The sequence below is a fragment of the Choloepus didactylus genome, chromosome 8, assembly GCF_015220235.1.
Source record: "Choloepus didactylus isolate mChoDid1 chromosome 8, mChoDid1.pri, whole genome shotgun sequence".
NCBI classification, from domain to species: domain Eukaryota; kingdom Metazoa; phylum Chordata; class Mammalia; order Pilosa; family Megalonychidae; genus Choloepus; species Choloepus didactylus.
Window position 1 is genome coordinate 75678033 of NC_051314.1, and position 6000 is coordinate 75684032.

The window sequence follows — 6000 nt, forward strand, 5'->3', positions numbered from 1 at the left end:
CTGGTATTTTGCATCCCAGCAGCATTAGCAAACTGGAACAGTAACACACAGCATTTTTTGAAATTTGTTCTATAGCTACTTGTTAAATTGTAATTTGAAGACTATCATCTTTTGTATATATGTTATATTTCACAATAAGGAAATAGCTGAAACTGTGGAACTGTAACCTATAATATTCTTTGAAATTTGTTCTCTACTTGTTAAATATCATTTGGAAAGATATCACTTCTATGTATATATGTTATATTCTACAATAAAAAAAGATGATAAAAAGCCCCCATTGTAAAAGCCAATACATTTCTGGTATATTGCATTCCAGCAGCTTTAGCAAACTGAAACAAAGGGGTTATGTAATTTTTTTAAAAGGGATGGGGAAGCAAATGGGGTTCTATTGTTAGATTCAGGAAGTGTGTGGCAAGGAAGAATCCTATATCCTCCAGTATATTTAATTTGACCATCCTCTCTGCTTTGCCCATTATATTTTCCACATTTTTCTTAGATTTAGTCAATGCCCCTCAATTTCTTGGTCCTCATGGGCCCAGCATTCAAGAGTTGTTTTCAGGAGAAGTAAAATTAGAGTTATTTGGAACTTCTCTTGGGAAAAGAGATATTTGTATCTCTGATTCACTATAGACTGGTTTATGATTTCTCCAGAAAAACAACATTTTTAAACAAGTGTCCCAAGTGAAGAAGTTGGAGGCTAGATTAACACTGATCTGTATGCTGAAGGTGGTTACATGCCACCGCTGGCAGCTCCCCATCAGGACGGAGAACTCAGAAGAATGTTTTACCTGCAGATGTGTTTGACCCTAGCCAGACATTCAGCTGGCACCAGGCTTATGTGGCACATGTGGCTGAAAGCAGTGAGATAGGGCAGGTTTGCTAATGAAGCTCTGAATGTGGTTCAGAGATCTTTACAATGAGTATTAAGGCCAACAATGCTTTTTCTTCATCTATAAACACCCCCTGTGAATTATCTTTCCTCTCACTGATTAACTTTTGTGCCCAAAAGGCTAGGAATGGAAATAGTCCAAAATGGTGAATGTATTTCCTGGTGCAGGGATGAGGTTATGCCTTAGGAAGAATGGAAAGAGTTTATTTAACACATCTGCTTCCTTGGACAGCAAAACTTATAGAGCTGCATCAAACAACAAAGCAAAGCTTAGCCCCGTCCCTTCTGATGTACCATGGAATAACAAACTTGGTCTAAAAACTAGAGATTGGGAAATTTTGGCCTCTCAACAGCTTGACTTACCTCACTGGAAAACAGAGAAAGAAAAGACAGACAACTCTGGAGAGTTATTTGTCTCTACTTTGTGAAATTTCTTATTACCCTACTCAGTTTTACACAACGGACAATTATACAAACTTCAGTATAGTCACATGTTTTATGCATTAGATAAAAGTAACATTCTAATTTATGAAAGAAAATGAATAGGCAATAAAATATTGATGACTGGACTGTGAAAGTAATAAAACATATATATGAAAATTATTTTAGAACTTGTTTTTCATAGATGTTGACGCATTGGTACAAGGGGAAACCTGCTTTAGATTAGTGCCATAAGTTTCTCCAGAAGTTGGTGTCCAATAATGTTTTTAAAGGCCATTAGAGACTTCTGTAAGATATACACAGTCATCCACCACAAATGGCTCCACATCGGGATTGTCTGGTTGTAGATGGCCCATTTGGATTAAGTCTGAATACGCCACATCAAATTTGTTTCCCCAGAAGTAAATGTTAGCAAGTGTGGGATTTGTTTCCATTGATTATGAAAATGCAACAAAACTTTCTCCCTCTATGTTGTTGCTAACTACTTTAAGACTCCTGTTATGTGAAGCAACACTTTCACTGAGATAGTTTGCTTCTGCATTTTCTATTCTGTTGGAAGAAAATATGTTACTTCCAGGATAATACTGCTTTTCAGAACATCAGCCATCACAAGTTATTTTATTGCAGCTGACATCAAGGTAGCATGGGCTAGTGTTCAGGCACACTGGATCATATATCTGTTTTATAATATAATTTTCTACATCATGCTTACACTGTAGTACAACAAGGCAGTGATTTTCTTTTAACATGTGGTATATGGACTGTGTACTCTTCCTGTTCACCATACAGTATAGGACAATTTAGGTTTATTTCCCTAATTGCTTGGTTTTTAGTTAATACTGTAGCAAATGCTATCACACTTTGCATTTGAAGTTCAGTTTCTCTAAGGATGAATTAATTTGCAGCATCGGGCCCACTATCATTAAATATAAGGTTTAAATAAATGAGATTAAGTTGTTTCTAAAGCAGTTTCGCAGCATAGTCTGTGCCCACTTCACTGAGCAGGTTATATCTAACATCTAAACTAATAATAGATGGATTTTTTTCTTTAAAATTCTGGAAAGAACCCAAAAATCTTCACCTGTTATTCTTTCTACTGGCATAGGGTGACTGTTACCAGCAAAGTTTAACATGATTCCTTTTTCCATTCCCTTTTTCCTTTCTTCATCCTCTTGCTGGAGTACATTCAATTTAAAGGATTAATTTTCTGGGACATTTCCATACAGAGATTACAAAAATCTGTAATCAATCCAGAGTCTGGTATAGATGCTGGGATGTGCTCCTCGGCCAACGTCAGGACCGGAGTGAGCCCTGGGGCTGGTGAGGGAGGTCTTCTCCGGCTTTGCCACAGTTTTTCTACCCCACCGGCCCTCAACAGGCACTGGCCTCCTGTAAATATATATTTTATATAATATTATAAATAAATATATAATATTATAAATATAATATATATCTGAATTAATAAAAGTAAAATCCTAGAATTCCTGAGGTGAAAGTTCAAAGTACAACTATTTTCCTCAAACCACCGCTTTATTTAAAGTAGCGGGAATACCCAATATTTTGCCTATTCTTGAATCGCACACTGGGTGATCTTTCTAGAGATAAACTTACAATGCAAACAGCAAAGGGATTTGTAGAAAACTATAGTTGCTGGGAAGTGCTGCTTTTTAGGTGTTCAAGATTCTCAGTTTTTGATTCACTATATATTTATAAGGCAATTTGCTTGAATTCTGCATCATCTCTGGGGATAATTTGTTTCACATCCTGAAACTCTCAAACAAAACATAAGGTTTGAGTATAAGAAATGGCTTCTAAAATATCAATACACATTATTTATAAGGCCAGTAATCACTAGTAGGCCTCATCAGAAGATAAGCTTGATAAGGAGAGAGACCATGAGTATTTTGTATATCATTATATCCCAAGCGTCTAGCAGGATCTGGCTAATTTAAAATTTAAAAATATTTGTTAAATGAATGAATGAATGGAGTATTCCAGAACACTAAATTTACATCTGAAAAGAGGCTACTCACTAAAAACACTGAAAGTAGTGATGATAGTGATAGAATGGCACACTAGCACATTTAGGGGCTTTCCCCTTTATATTTAAAATACATATTATTTATTTTTATTGCTTATTTTTGTGTCATAAGGAAATGAGAGAAGTTGAATTTGCTTGTCTCCTAATAGGAGAGTAAACCCAATCTCACCTGTGTGTTAGATAAAGCTACACTGCTACTATCACATTAAAAAGACATCACCTTGTAAATAAAAACTTAAAAAAATAAACAGAAAACTACAAGTCCTGGAGAAGTGGGGAGAAAGAGGTATACCTATTCACTGTTGGTGGGGATGTTGAATTGTGCAGCCACTCTGGAGGGCAGTGTGGTGGTTCCTCAGGAAGCAAAGTGTAGGGTTGCCATATGATCCAGCAATCCCATTAAAAGGTATGTACTTGAAGAACTGAAAGCAGGGACATGAAGAGACACCTGCACACTGATGTATATGGCGGCATTATTCACAACTGCCAATGGATGGAGGCGACCCAAGGGTCCATCAACTAATGAATGGAATGGCGTACTGTGGTGTATACATATGATGGAATATTGTGTGGCTGCAGGAACGAATGAAGTTGTGATGCATGCAACGATGTGAATAAACCTTGAGAACATTATATTGAGTGAAATAAGGCGGAAACAAAAAGACAAATATTGTATGGTCTCACTAATATGAACTAACTATAATGAGCAAACTGACAGTTAAATTCAAGTGCATAGGTTATCAGGAGATAGAAAGAGGGCAAAGATTGGGCAATTGATGCTTAAGGAATACAAGAATGTTTAATAAAGTTAATCGTAAAGGTTTGGAAACGGATGGCACAATACTATCTGATGGTTGCACAATCCTGTAGGTGTAATTAACGAAGCTGAGTGTGAGTATGGTTGAAAGAGGAAGATTAGGGTCATGTATGACACCAGAAGGAAAGCTGGAGGATAAAAACTGGGACTGTATAACATAGTGAAACCAAGAGTGACAATGATGGTGCTAAATTGTACAAATATAAGAAAGTTTTTACATGAACAAGAACAAATGTATGTCACTATTACAAGGTGTTAATAATGCAGTGGTATATGGGAAAAAATATAATTAATGCAAACTAAGGTGTGTAGTTAATTATTCTTTCATTAATTGTAACAAAGGCAGTACCAAAGCTAAATGTCAATAAGCGAGAGGTATGGGATTTTTTGTTTCTTTCTTTTTAGAAGAAATGGGAATGTTCTCATATAGATAATGGTGGTGAATGCATAACTATGTGATTATACCAGGAGTCATTAACTATACACTTAGGATGGAGTGTAAAATAAACTGTTAAAAAAAAAAAAAAAAAAAAAAAAAAACAAGGAAAGGACGTTTGCTCATTATTTATTGAAAAATCTCCTCTGCATAAGACATTGAGTAGTGCTGGACTGACAACAGTGTGTAAAATAAGCATGGGCCCTGCCTTCATAATGCTTAGAGTTTGGTGGGAGAGACTAAGTATGGATTGTCGGTAATGAAATAACTACAAACACACAAGACATCACCTCAAAAGGTTCACTACAAATTTGTATTCCCATAACATTTTGCTCATAATTTTTGTTGGCTTTTTATCTCATTCTTCATATGGTTATTTATATATCTAACTCAGCTTGACCTCCTCACCTCTTACTCTCAGATTGTGAACTTTTAGGAAATAGGCACCTACCTTACTCATCTTTTTACTTTAACACCTAAACATAATTTATGTTTAAGAAGAAAATTTTCATCTGTTTCTTAGTATCTCCAATGGCAAAGTGAATACCCACGACTTCTAAGAGAAACACTGCCACCTCCTGGGTAAAATAGGTCTTGCCTCTTCTAGCAAACACTGGGAAAAGCATAAAATTTTGTACATAGGTAGAACAGAAGTTTGAAATCTAAACCCAGTTCTACCACTTAATTACTGTGTTATAGTGTGCAAATCTCAATATTCTAAAACATCAGTTTCCTCTTCTACAAAATGGGATAGTATCTGCCTATCTGTCTGTGCCGGTTTGGATATATTATGTCCCCCAAAAGCCATGTTCTTTAATGCCGTCTTGTGGAGGCAGACTGATTAATCTGTTGATTAAGGTAGATCTTGATTAGTTTACTGGAGATCTGGACCCCACCCATTCAGGGTGGGTCTTAATTAAGTCACTGGAGTCCTATAAGGAGCTCAGAGCAGAGCAGCTGAGAGAGACTTTTGGAGAGACACTTGGAAGCTGATGCTTGGAGACACTTGGAGATGCAAGCAGAAGGATGTTTGGAGATGCTAATCTAAGACATGCTAGCCCAGAGTCTGATCTGGAAAAGCTATGAGAAACCCAGAGACATTTTGGAGAAAGCCATTTTGAAACACAACCCAAGAACAAGGGGCCAGCAGACACCAGCCACGTGCCTTCTCAGCTGACGGAGGTGTTCCGGGGCCCAATGGCCTTCCTTCAGTGAAGCTATCCTCTTGTTGATGCCTTAATTTGACATTTTTATGGCCTTCAGACTGTAAATTTGTAACTTAATAAATTCCCTTTTTAAAGCCAATCCATTTCTGGTATTTTGCATAATGGCAGCATTAGCAAACCAGAACACTGTCTCTCAGGGATTATCAT

General features: G+C 36.7%; 1 pseudogene; it reads right to left on the minus strand.

The window, feature by feature from the left end:
• Positions 1-1497: 1497 nt before the first annotated feature.
• LOC119542693 lies at positions 1498-2517 on the minus strand (annotated as a pseudogene).
• Between the last annotated feature and the right edge of the window lie 3483 nt (positions 2518-6000).